The sequence below is a fragment of the Dermacentor variabilis genome, unplaced genomic scaffold, assembly GCF_050947875.1.
Source record: "Dermacentor variabilis isolate Ectoservices unplaced genomic scaffold, ASM5094787v1 scaffold_26, whole genome shotgun sequence".
Classification (NCBI taxonomy): domain Eukaryota; kingdom Metazoa; phylum Arthropoda; class Arachnida; order Ixodida; family Ixodidae; genus Dermacentor; species Dermacentor variabilis.
Genome location: NW_027460434.1, coordinates 602286 through 621366, shown reverse-complemented (window position 1 = coordinate 621366; position 19081 = coordinate 602286). Strand labels below are relative to the sequence as shown.

Below are 19081 nucleotides of genomic sequence, written 5' to 3'. Positions count from 1 at the left end.
TGGAATGTCTGTTCCATGTGCCTCATAACAGTACACGGTTGAATTTGGCACATATATATGCACCTTCATGTGACCAAGTGTAGGTTTGTATTGCAATGGAAATAAGAACATGAGTGCTTCAATTGTCTTCATCACATTGCTGATGCCTTCAATGTGTGAAAATGGCTTGTAACAATATTGCTGCGTTTCATGTGAGGATATGGAGTAGAATAACTTTCTTCTTTTATGCTGAAGGTATTCACTCCTTTTGCCTGTTGGGCTTCAAATCTTGTAGAAAATGGTGTGAGCAGCCTGGGGTGTGCCTGAAGAGCAATGCTAGTTTGTGCATGATCATATTGTTGCTGCTGGGAAGATGACATCTTAGGCACATTTTTTTCATACAATTAACACAAATGTTTCCATCTTTCCCCTTGTGGCTCAATCGTAGTAGACCTGTTCGCTTTTCAGTTACTTTGTTGTTTATTTTTGTTACATATCAGTATTATGTACTATCAAGTTAGTGGGAATATAAAGCTATTTGATGTTGTATTCATGGGGAATCCTAGCCGATCCCTCGTCATGGGTATGTGCCATATGTCACAGGCAACAGTCATTCTAGTCTCTCTTCTTGTGGTAAAAGTATCCCAAAGCCTATTTTGTATGCTTGCAGATGAGTTGAGATTTACACATCAATGCCAGCTCACAAAGAATCTAATACGGCAGTCAGCCAGCCACCTCCGCAGATGGAGAATTCTGCAGTTTCCAATCATACTGTTTCTGTTGTCCTTGGCAGAGATGTTGATTGTACACAGAGGGAATATATTGTAGGACAATAAAAATAACTTGTCATGACAAGGGCAATATATGGTAGAAATTATAGTAGACTATGACCAGCATTAGCGCAAGCCCTGCGGTATCTAAAAAATGAGTAAAGTGCTGGTTTTCATATGCTATAGCTGCTGTGTGCATTAAGCTCAAAACTCCCTTCTTGGCAACATAACCCAGGAATGCCCACTCCAAACACTCTTGCACATGCACTTTGACAGCATCTGCTTTGATCTACCTAATTGCATATCAGTAAGGATGGGTCTAGTTCACTAAAGACTGACAATGCTGCATTCGTATGGAACCAAACTGTTCTAGAAAAGTTCTTGAAACCAGTCAAGCAGGTTTTTGAGAACTTTTAATCTGGCAAAATGACAAAATGAAAGTTATTTGAAATAAGTGATGCAATGCTAATGAGGTTTGGGCATGCATTTCAATGTGCTTGGCCTTCATCATCTCTAATCATAGTGAACCTGCCAAATTGGCAAGGATCTTGAATGAATTCTTCACTAAGCCCAACTATTTTGTTGCTGCCCTATATTGTCTCTATAGGAAGAGTGCACAACAAAAATCTTGTGGCTTCCTGTTATCATAACACCCTATAACTTCCTTAGATGTAGGGCCATTTGATATTCACCAATAAATACTTACACAGGATTTAGATGATGCCTTTAAAGATGTGTCCCTCATGCTTACATGTAAAGGAGCACTGACATTAAACTTTTGGACTGAATTTTTTTATATTAATCTGGTTGTTCCAAATGGCAGCTTTTATGACCACACCATGCCACTGAAAGCAGCATGTGCTTTGAGCGATTCTTAATGTGTGCTAAAACTTGCTTCACTAAATAAATTTTCTTATGACTCTTCTCAAACATCTAAATTAAAATTAATTTAATTCTAGTGTTATATAAGTCACAACCACGATACGATTATGAGGCATGCCACAGTTGCGGACTCCGGCTTAACTTTAATCGCCTGAGGTGTTTAACATGCACCCACTCCCCGGTGTGCACCAAGACAGAAAGGAAAGACCAATGTTGTGCTGCATAGTGGTCCTAACATGCTCAGTTTTCAATGACCTAATAATGGCATGGCTTACTCATGAACAATTGCAGCATGCATCATTTGTTTGTGACCTACCATGCAATGTTGTCACCAGATTATGGGGCCACACTGCCTTTGGCACATGTTTAAATGTTGGCGTTAAGGATATATTTGTTGCGCATAGAAGGAATTCGACGTTTTGTAGTGTAGTTAACTGAATGACAGCTACACACGCATAAGAAAAAAATTGTGCCAGGACTACTTAAACTCTGCAGTGTTTGAGTTTGACCAATTCTTGCGATTTTGCACATTTCGGATGACTGAAGGTCATTCATTACAGTTATACCAGCTTTTGTACTTTTTAGACATGCTGTTTGCCCCGGTTTTATACAGTGATCATAGATAGCCACACCACACGATGTCGGTAGAAGAATTCAGAATTTTAGTAAAATGGGGTTGCTCCATGTTGAGGTGCACCAGCATGTCATAGTAAATAGAAGCCAGAAGCAGCAGCATTTTAAGGTATTGTGCCGCACCATGTAAAGTCAAATTATTGTGCCCCCCCCCCCCCCCACTCTCGCTGGCAAAACCTGCTGGTGAAGCATTGCGAGCAAGCTTTCGAGGTACGCTGCGCTCTTTCCAAAACAGCGTCCGAGGCAGCCATCTATTTTGCCTATAGGACGAAAAGTCCCTGGCCAGGAGTGCATCGAACATACGGAAATAGCTGTCAATTCTGCTGCTGAACTTCTAGAGATTTATAGTTTTGACCTCAGGTTGCAGAACACAGCAATGCTATAGCAAGCAGTGTGGTGAAAGCTGTTTCCCGGCTCTACCACGGCATAGCCAGCACTGCATGCATATACTATACACAAGCATGAGGTTTTAGCAGCAATACTTAACAGTAAATTGTATTTGTACAACTTCACTCTGTCTTTAACACTGCCAGGCTTTAAAATACATGAGAAGAGGTCACTGTCTTTCATTTGATGTGTTTATACAAAAAAAGTGTGTGCATGGAAGGGGTTAAGGCTCCTTTGTCAAGCCAAAATGCTTCCTGGCATGATAAAGTGAAGCCTTGTGCATTTCAGTCTGCAGTTGCTCACTGCATTTTCGAAAGTGCAATCAGCACAAAGAGCACAGGAAAACACACAAGCAATGGTTCAGCAATTTATTTGAAACAAATGCAACTTTGTTTTATAAAAAGACCAGATTCCAAAAAGCAACCACATGCTATGCAGACAATACAGCCAACTTATATTAATTGTACAGATGTTAACATGCCCTGCCTTTATATGTGGAAATGTTTCAAGTCTCAAAGTGTGCCCCTACTTTGTAGCTTGCGCGTCCTTGGAACAATGATTCAAACAAATGCTAAATTTAGCACCATTGCCACACTGATAGAAGAAAACTACATATTAAATCTTGGAGAACAGAAAAAGGTGTATAGTAAACTTCCAATAATCTGACTCCGGTTAATTTAATTTTTTCAGTTAATTCGAACCTGGCCAACGCCCATGCATTTCTATGGGATTAAACATTCATCATTTCGATCCTAAAACTGGCATTCGCCGAATAATGCGAACTTGACCAGACCCCAATAATGACCCCTTTTAGTGGCAGCGCATGTCTCAGTAGAGCTTAGGGGACAGTGAATGCATTAAACAAATGCCATCTCTCTGAAATGCCTATTTTTGACCCACCCGAGAAAGATTTTCAAGCAGTAACGGTAGCTGGCAATGTCCGGTTGTGGTACTTGCCTGATTCTAACGAACACTTTTTGTTTTCGAAGGACATTGAGAATAAATTGCCTAGCTGTGCAATCGATTGCGAAACTAAAACCGTGGTTGTAGCATTCATATGCTTTACCACATATCATGGATGTATTACAGCGAAGCTGGCTTTAGAAAATCGGCTGCCATTCTAAAAAATGAGGTACGCGTAGGTTTCTACTTTGGTGTGGAGTTAAGTCATTTCTACTTTAGTTTTATACTGTGGACAAATAGAAATTTGATGCACATTCGTTTCAGAGGCGTGTTACTCAAGCACATATTGCCAAATGAATCAACGGTGCTTCAGCAGGTTCTTGCATCTTAATTCGACCCGTCAGTCTCGTGAGGGTAGAATTAATGGAAGTTGATTGTATAAATTGTGTGATGAAGCACCAAGAAAGTTACCTTGCTCAGGTAGTGAAAAAGCATGGAAAAAGTGCTTCACACAACATCCACTGATGTTCTGTTGCAGATGCAAAAGCTGCCTCCTTTATCTGGAACAGAATAAATTCCTTTCGAAGGCAAAATAAAAAACAGAAAGAGAAGTCATCAACGCATTCCACATCCATCTTATTCAGTCTTTACAGTGTTGCTACATCACCATTTGCTTAGCCTCCTATGCCAAAAAAAATTGTCAAAAATAAAATGACCTGATTCCCATGTTTTTCACCATCCAAGCAGTGTTTACTGCCAATTATTACTGCTTTCTGTAACCTCACCTGTAAATACTGTATTTTAACCTGTATGTTAACACTGAGCTATACGATAAGCTTAGTGAAAGTTAAAAAAGAATACTGGATGTTCATTTCTGTTTTTTTAGATATAAGAAGGGGTGCTTAAAAGCGAGCCACATTTGCAAAATGCTTGAATAAACAGCAACTACCTCGGTCATGCGCTAATTGTGGCCATGCTGTCCCTGCAAACTTCTTAATCTCATCCGCCCACCTAACTTTCTTCCGCCCCTGCTACGCTTCCCCTCTCTTGGAATCCAGTCCATAACCCTTAATGACCATCGGTTATCTTCCCTCCTCATTACATGCCCTGCCCATGCCCATTTTTCGTGATTTCAAGTAAGATATCATTAACTCGCATTTGTTCCCTCACCCCAATCTGCTCTCATCTTATCCCCTAACGTTACACCCATCATTCTTCTTTCCATAGCTCGATGTGTCGTCCTCAGTTTAAGTAGAACCCTTTTTGTAAGCCTCCAGGTTTCTGCCCCATAGGTGAGTACTGGTAAGACACACCAGTTATACACTTTTCTCTTCAGGGATAATGGCAACCTGCTGTTCATGATCTGAGAATGCCTGCCAAACGCACCCCAGCCCATTCTTATCCTTGTGATTATTTCGGTCTCATGATCCGGACTCGCGGTCACTGCCTGCCCTAAGTAGATGTATTCCCTTACCACTTCCAGTGCCTCGCTACCTATTGTAAACTGCTGTTCTCTTCCGAGACTGTTAAAAATTACTCTAGTTTTCTGCAGATTAATTTTCAGACCTACCATTCTGCTTTGCCTCTCCAGGTCAGTGAGCATGCATTGCAATTGGTCCCCTGAGTTACTAAGCAAGGCAATATCATCAGCGAATCGCAAGTAACTAAGGTATTCTCCATTAACTCTTATCCCCAATTCTTCCCAATCCAGGTCTCTAAATACCTCCTGTAAACATGCTGTGAATAGCATAGGAGAGATTGTATCTCCCTGCCTGACGCCTTTCTTTATTGGGATTTTGTTGCTTTCTTTATGGAGGACTACGGTGGCTGTGGAGCCGCTGTAGATATCTTTTAGTATTTTTACATATGGCTCGTCTACACCCCAATTCCATAATGCCTGCATGACTGCTGAGGTTTTGACTGAATCAAACACTTTCTTGTAATCAATGAAAGCTATGTATAAGGGGTGGCATTAAAATTAGATCTTTCGTCTCCTGCCATAGCTTACTGGTATCCTGTCTTACGAAGTTACAACCGACTTCTACTGCACACTCCTTAATGATGCCCATAAGATTTTCGTTCATTGCTTCAACACTAAGGTTCTCTTCCCGAGTTAAAGCCCTATACCTCTTCTGTAGCTTGATCCGAAATTCCTCTATTTTCCCTCTTACCGCTAACTCATTGATCGGCTTCTTATGTACCAGTTTTTTCCATTTCCTCCTCAAGTCTAGGCTAATTCGAGATCTTACCATCCTATGGTCACTGCAGTGCACCTCGCTGAGCACGTACACATCTTGTATGATGCCAGGGTTAGCACAGGGTATGAGGTCTATTTCATTTTTAGTCTCGCCATTAGGGCTCCTTCACGTCCACTTTCAGTCATCCCGCTTGCGGAAGAAGGTATTCATTGTCCACAAATTATTCCGTTCTGCAAACTCTACTAATAACTCTCCCCTACTATTCCTAGGACCTTTGCCATATTCCCCCACTGACTTTTCTCCAGCCTGCTTCTTGCCTACCCTGGCATTGAAGTCGCCCATCAGTCTAGTGTATTTCGTTTTGACTTCACCTATCGCCAATTCCATGTCTTCATAGAAGCTTTCGACTTCCTGGTTATCATGACTAGATGTAGGGGCGTAGACCTGTATGACCTTCAATTTGTACCTCTTATTAAGTTTCACAGCAAGACCTGCCACCCGCTCGTTAATGCTATACAATTCCTGTATGTTACCAGCTATATCCTTATTAAACAGGAATCCGACTCCTAGTCCTCGTCTCTCCGCTAAGCCCTGGTGGCACAGCATGTACCCGCTTTTTAGCACTGTATATGCTTCATTTGTCCTCCCAACCTCACTGAGCTCTATTATATCTCATTTAATGCCCGCTAATTCCTCCAATAGCACTGTTAGACTCTCCTCACTAGAAAATGTTCTAGCAGTAAACATTGCCAGGTTCAGATTCCAATGGCGGCCTGTCCAGATCCAGAGACTCTTAGCACGCTCTGCTGCATCACAGGTCTGACCGCTGCAATGGTCAGTTGCTTTGTAGCTGCTGGGGACTATTGTTCTATTCATATAGAAGGTTGTGGCCAAGTACTGCACCAAGATGGGCAATCCTGCTCTGGTGAGGGAGTGCATTACCGGTTCTGGTCACCGGGGTCAGGCCACCAGGCCTGTTTATACAGCTGTATCAACATGTGGATTTTTTTTATCCACCAGTGGAAAATTGCATGGCACCGGGATTTGAACCACAGTCCTTTTGCACGTGAGGCAGATGCTCTACCTCTACGCTATCGCATCAGGGCGCATGTAGTAAGTAATTATACAGAAAGCGTTTTATTTACTGTAATTGGAGGTTTGGAGTAGATTAGTTCGACCACTCAAGGAGTGGGAATGGTTCAACTGTCAGAACTCCAACAAAAGGACTGGAATCACATAAACCACAACTCTGAAGGAATGAAGTGGTAATAGAATGGAGCGCCCCCACTCTGCAATTCTGCACCATGCCAATATATCCTGTTCTTGGGCAATGCCAGTGCAGCTCTAGAACCACAAAGACCGCACTACCAAGGCGAAACACATCGAAGGCCCGTCAGCTGCTGCATGAGCACGTGCTGCCAACGAGCAATCCTGCACAACACACACAAACATGCAGTGCACAGACTGGTACCCTACGTAGGGGCTAGGACTCGCGAAAACTATAGTGTTCTCCACAAATGTGACGAGTACCAGGCCGCCGAACTCCTTGCCCTGTGCACGTTGCTGTCTATCTTCATGAGCCTAGATCCTGATGCAACCACTCGTGCCACGCTGCTATTTTCAAAGGCCACCACTAGGTGAAGCGCCAGGGACCGCCCAGGCCAGGGGACATCGGCTTGGTCCGATACACAAACGACAGTAAACTTCGAATTGACAGGACTACGAATTGGATTAGTAAATTCTTAACTAACCGGTACCAATTTGTAACTACTAATTAACTTTCTTCTCTGCGATCGCTAGTAAGATCTGGTGTGCCACAAAGCTCTGTATTGGGACCAATTTTATTCCACCACAAACATGGCTCCACACAATAGTTTTGTTTGAAAACATATGTGAGTGCATATGCTTGTATTGGACAGCGAGAATAATTGAGTCAGTAAGCAATGTCAAATACATGCAATCTGGCTTACAAAACAAAAGGAACTGGTCACTATTTAGTAATAGTTTTCCGTTAAACAACTTCACCCTTGAAAAGTTCCTCATTCTACAAAGGTTTATATAGTGAAATATAGAAATATTTGGATGCATTTGAGTTATCACCTGGCCCAAGGAACTTCTAGTGGCAGCCTGTCTCGATCTCGCAATTCCTGGCACTGCCCAATATACAGCATGCCTGACTGCTGCAGTGGTCAAGTGCTCTGCAGCTGTAGGAAACCGAGGGATAAGAGTTGATTGCACAATTTATGGCATTTCCAAATTTTTAACTTAGTACCATCTCTATACTATGTCAACACTATGCCACTAGACCATTGCTCTGCTGCAGTCATCATAATATTAATTACTCATCGTATACACAAGCTATACAACTGTTTAGGCAAAATTTTAAACTGCGCGAGGAAGACAGGACGTGAACTGAAACATAGACACACACAAAGCACAGGCTTCCAACTGGTTTTATTTTGTGAAAGCAAAGAATATATAAGGTACTTCAATATAGCAAAACAAGGAGCAATTCCAAATAATTTGTGCACAAGGTATTGACGAAAAATATCAAGGCCATGTCTGCATTAAGAGTGCAGGAGAGTCTTAATGTGCCCATCTAAGACTTTAATTCTTTCCTTGAGAATCTCCTCTTGCAGTGCAGGAGCTGCGACAGCAAAAGCTGCCTGCCTTATGAGGAACAGAATAAATTCCTTTCGAAGGCAAACTGAAGAACAGAAAGAGAAGTCATCAAGGCATTCCACATCACTAAAAGGTGTGACAACTAAGTTAGCTCACCCTCTTGATCTCTATCAAGGAAAGAAATAGAATTCTTAGATGGGCACATTGGGACTCTACTGCGCTCTTAATGCACAGGTGGCCTTGCTATTTTTTGTCACTGCCTCGTGCACAATTTCTTTGCGAATGTTCTTTGTTTTGCCATTTTGAAGAACCTTATAAACTCTCTGCCTTCACCAAACAAAGCCAGTCGGAAGTCTACACTTTGTGCATGCATCTATGTTTTTGTTCATGTCCTGTCTTCCTCGCAGAGTTTAAAATTTTGCTGAAGCTACGAACAGCCTATCCCAAAACATGGCTTACTTCAGTGTACAGCTGGGCTTGTTGGTAAAGCTACACAATGCAGCTCAAGTGTGTTTCTGCTCTTCCGTGTTCTCATAATGTGGCTCAGCCTTGAGTGCATGTGTAGTTTCAATACTGGCTACTATATTTTAACGACTAATATAATTTCAATCTTCAACTTCCAGCCAGACAGAGTACCTCATACTACATTCTGAACATTGCTGCAGTGTAGCAGGATTTCTGTCTAATGCATTGGCCTCTACCACCAAATGCCTGAGAAATTAAAGATTATGTAGATTCCAAGCACAGTGGGGATTCATGTTACAGGAGGCATACTGCAGGTAAATGGCTACATAGTGTTGGTTCGGGTTCTTCCAAACATTTCAGTGTTGACCAATGTGTTTGTGTATGGTGAGTGATTGCATATATATTATGACACAAGCTTTGTGAGGAGAGTACGGATGCAAAGGCATGGTTTCTTTGCCTCTTTCCTAACACTTTGTGGCGGCTGCAGTTTTGACAAGTGGAAAACTTGGCTTATGCAGTATGCGCAAATGGGTTTGAGACTTTTAAGACCAATTTCCTTGAGGCAAAGTTTAGCATGGAGCCAGTTTTGTCACAAGGAAGTTATTCCTACTCACACATGCCTGTTTTTCTTTTTTTTCATTTAGTTTCAGGTCCACCTAAATTATTGCCGTCACATATAATATGGTAGCATCAATCTTTGTATTAATCATTCGAGTATTGAAATCTAAAAGTTTGCAGCAGTGTAAAAGGACAGGAGGACAAGAGGAGAGAGGAGAAGAGAGGTTGCAGTGTAACAGAAATAGGCAAGCACTAATTGAGCGACAAGACCACTGGACACAGGAAAAGCAGATTTAGCTGAAACACAGCAGCCTGTAAGGAAGAGACGGAACATAATTCTTTGTGAAGCTTAGTCTGCATCACAGTTTTATATACCATCGGAGATCATGAACATGCCAGAGGCAAAGCATACTGTTACGGGGATGTTGGGAGTATAGAAAGACTGTATTTACAATATATATTGTCACGTGGTAGTGACGGTTGAGAAGGCAGCAAAACTATGATTGACGAAACAAGCGTTTTATTGGGCGAACTTGTGCCCTCAAAAGAGGCTACACTCAAAGAAGGATGGTAGCAGCGAACACGATCGGCGGTCGTCGAAAATCTGATGAGCGGGTCAAGCGCGTCGGCTTTTATACATCTGTCGTCGAATGTTCCGGAGCAGTCACTGGGACCTGCGTGCCTTCCACAATGTTCCACATTATTCGCGTCGCGCACACATGCAATCAGATAACACAAGTTGCGGTGAAAGACAGTGGACGGAACCATCGATAACATTCCAGAAACTTCTTTTACATGCAGGCGCGTCCTGTGCTGTGGGATAACATTTGTTAGGCGGCGAGAAGTGGTCGCCCAATAAAGATAAAGAAGTACACGTGTCAATATACAAGATGAGGCAGAGTAGTTAAGATGGCTGACCACCAACAGCACGCAGCAGGGAGCGTGCTGCGGTCTTCTTCCTCTCTTTTTTCATCCTTCCGTAACAGGACCCCCAGGTGGTGAAGCGCCGTCTCGGCTCACGGTAGGCAAAGAATCGTGAACGAAGTATGGCTTCAGCCGCGAAACATGCACGACGTCAACAGGCGTCAGACTTGAGGATGCATCAAACTGAAGTGGCGAAATCTCATAATTTATGTCGTTAACTTGACTTAGGACTTCATAAGGCCCTGTGTAGTGAGACAGAAGCTTCTGGGAGAGGCCAACCCGACGACATGGTGACCAAAGGAGCATCCAAGCACCTGGTGCGAACTTAACATCGCGATGGCATCAGTCATAACTCTTTTGGTATATGCTGCAGTGCTAATAAACGAGATCGGGTGACTTGACATGCCCTGTGAGCGCGATCGATGACTTCATGAGCATGGTCAGTTGCAACACGTGGCACAGAATGGATTATGATGTCAAAAAGCAAAGTGGGGTTGCAACCATACAAAAGATAAAAGGGTGAATATCCTGCAGTGTCACGTCGGGACAAGTTATACACAAATGGCACGTAGGCCAGCGTGGTGTCCCAGTCACGGTGATCGTTGGAGACCTACATCGACAGCATCTCTGTGATTGTTCGGTTGAGACATTCCATAAGACCGTTTGTTTGTGGGTGGTAGGCGGTGGACAGCTTATGCTCAGTGGCACAAGAGCGGACGAGGTCGTCGACAACTAGAGACAAGAATGAGCAGCTGCGGTCTGTAATAACTGTCGAGGTGCACCATGGTGGACAATGACGTCGTGGAGGAGAATATCGACGACATCTGTTGCACAACTAGTCGGCAACGCCTTTGGTATCGCATAGCGTGTCATGTAATCAGTAGCGATGGCAATCGACTTGTTAGCTCTAGTCTTCGTCGGAAAAGTGCCAGGTAAGTCAAGGCCTAAGCGAGAGAACGGTTCACAGGGAACTTCAACTGGATGGAGTCATCCGACAGGTGGTAGGGGAGGTTTCTTCCGGCACTGACACAATTCGCAAGTTGCGACATAACAGTGCACAAAGCAGTAGAGACCTGGCCAGAAGAACCGGCGTTGTACATGATCATATGTATGCAAAACTACAAGGTGTCCCACCGTCGGTGCATCGTGAAGTTGTTCAAAAGCAACAGATTGCAGATGACGAGGACGGCCAAGGAGCAACTCAGGGCCATCAGCATTCATATTGCGGTGGTAGAGGATGCCGTTGCGCTGCAAGAACATGCGGCATGTGCCGTCAGTGCTGTCAGAGTGATTGCACTCCGGCAATGATGGACTGTGAGGACTCGTCGCGTTGTTGTTCGGTGCGCATGTCAGTCATGTCAGTGAAAGCCATCACGCAGGTCACCAGATCATGCACAGAAGGATCAAGTGGATCCACGGGGTGACGAGAGGCAGTTAGTGTCCTTGTGGAGGCATCCAGTCTTGTAATTGCCAATAAATGAAAATTCCTGGAGCCACGAAGCCCAGCCACCAAGCCGTCCTGTCAGGTCCCGGAGGGAAGACAGCCGGCAGAGTGCGTGGTGGTCTGTAACGACCGAAAATGTACGGCCGTACAAATATGGCCGGAACTTGATGACAGCCCAAACTAAAGCGAAGCACTCCCACTCGGTGATGGGGTAATTTCTCTCGGCAGGTGACAGCAGGCGGCTGGCGTAAGCTACCACGCACTCCGTACCATTCTGCTGTTAATCGAGAACAACGCCGATGCCATGGCCGCTTGCGCCAGTGTGGACTTTGGTCGGTGCAGATGGATCAAAGTGGGCAAGTATGGGAAGGGTGGTCAGAAACCTGATGAGAGCGGCAAACGCATGAGCCTGCTTTGGGCCCCATGAGAATGGCGTGTTCTTTTTGATCTGTCAAAGGCCGAGCAATGTTGGCAAGGTTTTTGATGAAACGATAAAAGTAAGAACACAGGCCGAAGAAGCAGAATGTGGCACAGGGAAACTGCGTATGGCACAAACTTTTTCCGAATCTGGTTGGACACCGGATGCGTCAATGAGGTGCCCCAACACGGTAATCTGATGGCGCCCAAATTGACACTTCGTGGAGTTGGAGGCCAGCTTTTCAGAAGACCGCAATAATGGCAGTGAGTCGGGTAAGGCAGCTGCCCAACATGGGAGAAAAAACAGCTTCGTCAAGGTAACAAAGACAGGTGGTCCATTTGTAGCATCGCAGAAGAGAGTCCATCACAAGTTAAAATGTCACACGAGCATTGCATAGGCAAAAGGGCATGACTTTGAAATGATATAAGCCATCCGGTGTGATGAAGGCTGTCTTCTCCAACCATTTCATCAACTGAAATCTGCCAGTAGCTGGATCAAAGATCGATGGACGATAAGTATTTAGCTCTGTGCAAGCGGTCCAAGGCGTCATCGATGCATGGTAGTGGGTAGACGTCTTTTCGCGTGATCTCATTTAAGTGGCAATAATCCACGAAAATGTGCCAGGCACCATCTTTCTTTTTTCACACGGACGACAGGCGTAGGGCTGGCTGATGGCTCGATGACCCCTTTGCGGAGCGTTTTGCCCGCCTCTGATTGGATGGCTCGACGTTCAGCATGCGATGCAGGATACGGACGCTGACAAATAGGATTTGTGTCTCCAGTGTTTATATGATAGTGAACAACAGATGTTCATCCTAAAGGCCTGTTGCCGAAATCAAAGATTCCACTGTACGATTCAAGCAGGAGACGTATGTCCCTGGCCTGTGCAGAGGTGAGGTTAAGTGCAGTCATTTTCGCAAAGTCGTCCGTTAAGGAACTAGAGCTGGGCGCTGCGATTGGCACTAATAAACCACTCTCGGAATTCAGACTCTCAATATCAAATTCAGAACCACTAGAAACGCTGTCCAAGAACATGCTGGCCGGAATCACTTGAGGGCACAGGCTGAAATTCAGAAGAGGTAAAACAATGTCATTATTAGTAACCGTGACCAGTTCAAAGCACATCGATGATGGGGCGAATCACATATTCACCATCAGGAACCTGTGGCTGGGCGGTCAAAGTGATGTAAGTAACTGCTTCGGGTGACAGACGCACATCACAAAGCGAGCACAAGTGTGGTGGGGCGGTGCTCGGAGCACCGGCGAGTTGAGGCAGTTCTTACTGAAGAACGCCGGCCGTGCAGTCGAGGAGAGCAGAATGAGTGGATAAAAAGTCAAATCCTAGGATAACGTTGTGAGGAAAGATGTTGCTCACAGTAAAGAGAACAGAAGTAGGGCGGCCAGCTATACTTGCAGTACACATTCCAAGAACCAGCATTCCACCGTCAGCCATATGAAGCACTCGGGCAGCTGCTGGGTGAGGACCTTCTTTAAACGACTACGCAGGCTAGCACTCATCACAGGTATGTGGCCTCCACTGTCGATGAGTGCTTGGACAGCTATGCTGTCTATTTTAATGCCAATTACACTTCTCCTTGTGTGCATAGACAGGGGATTTGCTGCAGCATTAGGCAATGCAGCACCACCTCTGAGGGCTGCATTTCTTAGTTTTACGAACAGATGCGGCAAAACGCCACAGGGGACGAAAGGCGACGTGGCTGTGGCGAACGCGAAGATGGGCGACGTATTTGCGGGTGAACGAGACTGGTGTCCGTGCGGCGATGGTGAGCGACTGTACCACATGTTCCTAGAAGAGTTGGCGCTGTTAGATTTGGCGGTGGGCATAACATTGCGGGCATTTTCATCAAAACGGCTCAGGTTGGTTGGCATGCGAAGTGTTAAGGGCCACGAGTTGTGAAAGTATTGGCGACATGACCAATGTGCCAGCAGGTGAAACATATCGGCTGGTCGTCCGCAGTTCTCTACTCAGTCGGGTTGCGATAACACGGAGAGAAGCGTCGGGGTGGAACAAAAATAGTAGAAGGGCGTTTGTTAGCTCTGGGATTGGCAACAGCACAGACAGAACGTAAGCCAATGTTTTCAAGTTCCTGGTGAATGATGGCTTGTAAGAAGGGGACTGAAAATGTTGTAGCATCAGGGATAGGCGAACAGAAATGCAGGCGCCATCGCATCCAGTTCACGTCAACGATTCGCACCACATCCTCCGATGGCGACGCAGGCTGCTGTGTGGGTTGATCTTCACACGTTGGCGTTGCAGCAGTAGTGGGAAGTCTGGCGAATGGTTGCAAGACGCATCGGCTTTTGGCGTGCTGGAATTGTCGGCACTCTTTAATGATAACATCAACTGTAGAGCAGCTTTTGCACATGAGCAGATTAAAGGCGTCGTCAGCAACCCTTAAGCACATGCCCGACCTTCTCAGCTTCTGTCATGTCGCGATCGGGTTTGCTTTACGACAAAGTGCCAGCATGTCTTGGATGTACAAGAGACAGGACTCCGTGGGGGATTGGGCACAGGAGGCCTGTTCCTGTTTTGCGTCAATTTTACGGCCGGCTGGTTTGCCAAACAACTCTGTCAACTTCTCTTTGCATTGGTCCCAGCTGGTTAGCTCCTCTTCGTGGTTTTCATACCACACATTTGCCGTGCCTCTTAGGTAGAACAACAGGTTAACTAGCACACGCGTGGGGTCCCATCTGTTGATTCCACTCCCACGTTCGTACATAGCCACCCACTTTTCAACATCGGTGCCATTGGTCCCACAGAAAGTTCCAGGATCCTTGGGTTGCGCAACCACAACCTTGGCTATGCCCGATGACAAGGTACAGCAAGATGCTACTTTACCCCCAGATGTCACCTCTTATGACATTTCAAGGCAGCGAGACTGAGACTGCACTGTATTCAGCAGCACTGACAACCATGATGTAGAGGATTGACTTTCCCCCTATGTACAACACATCAGCAGAATAAGAACAAGGAAATGCACCAAACAGGTGCATGGCACTAAACTGGACTCGCTACCTGCTGTATGCAAGAGAGAATGAGGAAGAATGAGCTTCCCATTACTCCTGAGCACCTACCTACAACTGCTTTTATGGGCACAGCATTGAAGCTGCAATTGAGGTAATGCCTAACACCACATGAAATACAAAGCACACTACGTCAACACAGAGAAACCAAAACAATTGCACACACTTCTCACCGAAATAGACACCACACCTGCTTTGTTGCATCTGAGCTGAAACGGGTGAATCCCAAACTCTGTGTCACATAACATCTGAAAAAATTAGCTGCTACAAGAGAACCAATGAGATTAATCTGGCACGCTATGCATGCGCATCTTTAGCCTAATGGGTAAAGAATTGGGCTGCTGCACTAAGGACCCAGATTAACAACCCACCATCAGGCACATTACTATTATTGAGCCTATCTGACTGGATGTATGAAGAAGCCAGGAGACAGCTCATGATAATGCTTTGCATAAGAGACAACGAAGCTGAACCCACGTTTTCTGCCTTGTGCTTGCAATGCTCTACCAAGTGAGCTTCAACGGCAGTTGTCCCAATGTCAATTTTCTTGGATAGCTGCACATATGTACTAAGCATAGCCGTGGGAGTGCTAGGCAGCAGTACTCACAGTTATGATGGCAGACGTGTAGTATCCTTTAAAACACCAACATATCAAAGCACATGATCTTAGAAGCTGACAACTCGCTAATAAACACTCGTTTTCTACCATGAGGCCCCAAGGCACCTGAAATCAAAACATTTGTATCTTATGAGCGAGAAAAATCAGTAGAATCATGCAGCTCAATTTTTTGTTTATAACAAGCATGTGATGGCAACAGACAATGAAGCAACAGTGACTACATAGAAAAATGGGTTAGAGCTGATGACAATCATTGGCAGCTCACACTATAATGCTTTCTCTACAATTTATTGTCTCAAGACATCTGGCAGCAAATCCTCTGGATTCTTCTTCTACTATGTCTCTTGCAACTGAAATTTTAAATGTGTGTAACACTTCATGGCAACTTAGAACACTTAAATGGTTAAGCATCTCCATATCTTAAATTTGTGGACTAGCTTTGTCTCCTTTCTAGAACAATAACTCTCTGGTGTCATACATCACTCAAACCAACTAATTCTCACTCAAACCACTACTTATTAAATCTACCTTTAGATGAGCAGTACCTGCATTAGACGCAGCTGCATACCCTTTTAGCAAATGGATATACATACCACGCTCAGACTGAGCAAACCAAACAAACCAACAGCAACCAGTGCTTGTGTCCATTTGTCTTCAACAAGGCAGAGACAGGCCAGGTCTCGATAAACACAACAAATATAAGGTGCAGGCAGAGGAAATAAGCAGAAGCTGTAAAGACAGCAGCAAAGTGAAACAAATTAGACAAGCTTGCATACAGTCAGCGATCTGGGCCGAGGACAATGCACAACGTTACTGCCACAATTAGAAGCAAATGCTCCTCATGTAACAAGAAAAAACACGTTTTAGCCGTAAACAGCACGACTACGCGGAGTTGGTTGATATTCTATAAACAGCACATACAACAATTAAAGCAGACACATTACTTGTGTCATCTGTCTCCTTGCTGTTTCTACAATATCGGTCACGGTTGCAAAGCTACGCACATGATCTATGAACGAAAGCAACGGACGTGCATATAAAGCTTGGTGAGCCGATTCATACTAATATATATATGTTTAATTTTGAAAGTTCTCGAAAAGTGATAGTAGCAGCAGCAGTAAAGTGGTTTCGTTTACCAGCTCGCTCACAACGTACGCATTGTATGATTTAACTCCACGGCTCGCAAAGGAGCTACTAAGAAGCTTTAAGTGAAGGAAATACGCTTTCGTTATCTCACTGCAACGAATGATAAGCCTCTGACGCCCATACCGCGGTCAGCAGTGAGAAAGGTAATTAAATGCAGCAATGCGCTGCATGGGTAAATAAGAAGGGCATAGCGTAGTCATCCTATAGAGATGGAGAAAAATAGACTTAAGAACGCGATAAACATCATAGGACGACATCCACGCTAGTTGAGTGCATGCATTTCTGGCGCGTGGAAGATGTCGCTGTCTTTTTTTTTTTTTTTCATTTTTTTACATCGGTGCAACGCGTAGGAACTGCAGTGTTGAAGGCACGAACGAATAAATTATACTGCGATCACTGCGGGACCTGCGACAACCGTTTCGTGTTCCTTCGAATTTCGAGATCACATCGACCACAGCTCGAATGCGCAACCGGTTTTTTACGTGTCACCAAGAGAACGGGTAATCGCACAACACTTACCGTTGCTCCAAGTACGTCGCGGTAGCACCAGCAGCTGGGCAACAAATGTCATCAAACCCTGACCCACCGCTGTGTCCGCAACTTGAAGCTTCTAAGCATTCGCTAAAAACTAAAAGCGGACCACATCCATACTACAGTGGCTAGAATAGGGAAGTGTGATGAACGCGCCAGCTCGCGCGTGGCGCTTTGGAAGGAAACTTCCAGGGGGCGCTGCCACACGCATACACGTCGGCAGCGACGGCGGCTAAGCAGCCGCAGTGCAGGGGCCCTGCGCGGAATGCGATCATCCACGCGCGGTCAGGAATGCAATAACAAATAAGAGAGCTTCACACTACGTATATGCTCGCTCGTTCATGGCTACAAATTGCTATATAGTAGCATAGCTCCTTACGAATCACAGGGCGCCAACGTAACAATCCGATTGAGCGCACATCGATGGTAGAATGCACCTTGATTTATCTGGTTATCGAACGCAAAGCAAGAAAATTCCCAGTGGTAACTCGGAAGCAAACATTTTATTTTCAACACATTGCTTGCACAAACAACTTATGTTTTGAAGAATTGCTTAGAATCTGTAGAAAGCAAACCATTCCCAGTCATCGACGATATTTTGATACGCGACACGCCAGAGCTGGTGCTCTTTTTTCACGAGAACAACAACAAAAAAAAACATTTTGTTTAAATAGTTTACAAGCAGTTCAAACAGAACGTTGTCAGCCTCTGCTAAGTGACGCGCCTGAGCTTCAGGTGCTTCTTTTCACTGGAAAACGCGCTCTCTTTGTTGAGTGCCTTCGTGTAGAAATGTGCAAACGGGTGACCAAAATAAATTTTGTAACCTGGTTGGTGAATTTGGGGCCATGCTGCGCACAGCCTAGCATGGCGTCATTTTTTTTTTTTTTTGCAGGCAGAAGACAAGCTTTTCCAAGAAGTCACTGTGCAGCTCGTTGTAACTGAACCACACCGAAAAAAATAGTTTCAAGGGCGTCTACATATGAGAAGAGCTTCTCAGAAGGGTATATGAGGCCCCGCAGAACTTGATGAACATCGCCAGCTATTCTTTGGCTTCGTCGGTGAAAACAAGGAGCTCGTCAAAGCATTCCTTGCACGCAGTCCTCAGGATTGTTTCGTGTACAACATGCCCTGCCATGTAGAAGACTAGCTGCGGATCGCTCATCTTTTCAAAGTACTCATGGTATGGAAGCATTGCGGACTTCTTTATCCCGTGAGAAGCTTCTTCTACCTTCCCGCTATGGCTTGCATCCTAACCACTGAGGAGAAAGGTCAGATCGCCCTCTTCACAGTTGCCACTCCTGGGCGCTTTGACCAATTCGTAAAAACTCAAACAGTTCGCAACGAGCAAGAATTGGGCAGAAGAGGGATGGTCGTTGCCACCAGAAAATCGTCTAATGATACCAAACAATTTCTCTAGGCAGTCTTGCCTCAGCCGGCACGTCAGCAGCTACTTAAAGCCAAGTTTCTCACGAAGGTACTTCATTAGATCAAGCGTGGCCTGAAGGGTGACCCTTAGTCCCTTGGCAATGTTTGCTGAAAGAAATCCTGCTGGTGACG

At 44.8% G+C, this 19081-nt stretch overlaps 1 long non-coding RNA gene across 1 annotated transcript; it reads right to left on the bottom strand.

The window, feature by feature from the left end:
- Positions 1-3004: 3004 nt before the first annotated feature.
- On the bottom strand, positions 3005-17637 carry LOC142568650 (uncharacterized). The gene is made up of 4 exons (XR_012825486.1): positions 17513-17637; positions 16441-16576; positions 15836-15952; positions 3005-7956 (listed from the first exon to the last, which is right to left on the bottom strand). It is a non-coding gene; the product is annotated as an uncharacterized LOC142568650 (long non-coding RNA).
- Between the last annotated feature and the right edge of the window lie 1444 nt (positions 17638-19081).